Source organism: Microtus ochrogaster, chromosome 15 (genome assembly GCF_000317375.1).
Source record: "Microtus ochrogaster isolate Prairie Vole_2 chromosome 15, MicOch1.0, whole genome shotgun sequence".
NCBI classification, from domain to species: Eukaryota; Metazoa; Chordata; class Mammalia; order Rodentia; family Cricetidae; genus Microtus; species Microtus ochrogaster.
Window position 1 is genome coordinate 23,607,894 of NC_022017.1, and position 810 is coordinate 23,608,703.

The 810-nt window shown below is 66.4% G+C and overlaps 1 protein-coding gene across 2 annotated transcripts in view; it reads right to left on the reverse strand.

Annotated features, from left to right (window-relative positions):
- The window catches only part of Fam19a5 (family with sequence similarity 19 member A5, C-C motif chemokine like), a 199,840-nt gene that overhangs the window by 126,938 nt on the left and 72,092 nt on the right, over positions 1–810 (reverse strand). The window lies entirely within an intron of this gene.

Below are 810 nucleotides of genomic sequence, written 5' to 3' on the forward strand. Positions count from 1 at the left end.
GGGCCGGAGACGCTGCGCGCCTCGCCGCCCGCGGGACGCCGCTGCTCCGGTGCTGGTGGCGCGCGCCCGCCACTCGGCTCGGCGTCTTTGCGAGCTTGCGGAGGGAACGGGAGCGCGGTGTGGGTCTCTGTCGGCCCAGGCGGCCAGGCCGCGCTGCCTCGGACTCTGGCCCGCGCCTGCCGCCGTCTGTGCAGCGCCCCGGCCGCCAAGCTGCCGATGCGCACTGGGCCGCGGAGGGGACCCCGGGGACCCGGCCGCCCTGCAGCGCCCCCGTCTGGCGTGCCGGCGGGTCAGGTGGGGCTGGTCCAGCTGAAAACTGCGGGTCGGGCTCCACCTAGGTGCGTTGGGGCCTCACTGCAGAGCGGCCGGGTTGGCTCCGTTGAGTAGGGGAAGAGAGCCCAGCCCCCAATCCGTTTCTACCCCAGGTCCTCGGAAGAATGCAGAACCAGAAGGAGGACTGGCGGGCTGACGAGCAACTAGATAGGTTTAGAGGAGACTGCTCTCGGTAGGCGGTTCCGAGGGGTTTGAAAACAGCACACCCTTCCCCATCACATTGTATCCTAGGCCTCCTGTGTGCCCGCCTCCAGCCAGCTGCGGGACACCCAATAGCACAGGCATAGTGGATGCACACAGCCTACCCCAGAAGAAGCCAGCAGGCATTACCCTGCTGCCGCCTCCATTCTTCGGCAAGGAAGAGCTGGCATTTGTGTCTGGAGGCCCAGAGCTGGAGGCAGTGCTGTCTTTTGTAGAGGGTCCTTCCATGCTAACAACACCAGCACCAGCACGGTAGGCCTGAAAGTACTTTTGTCT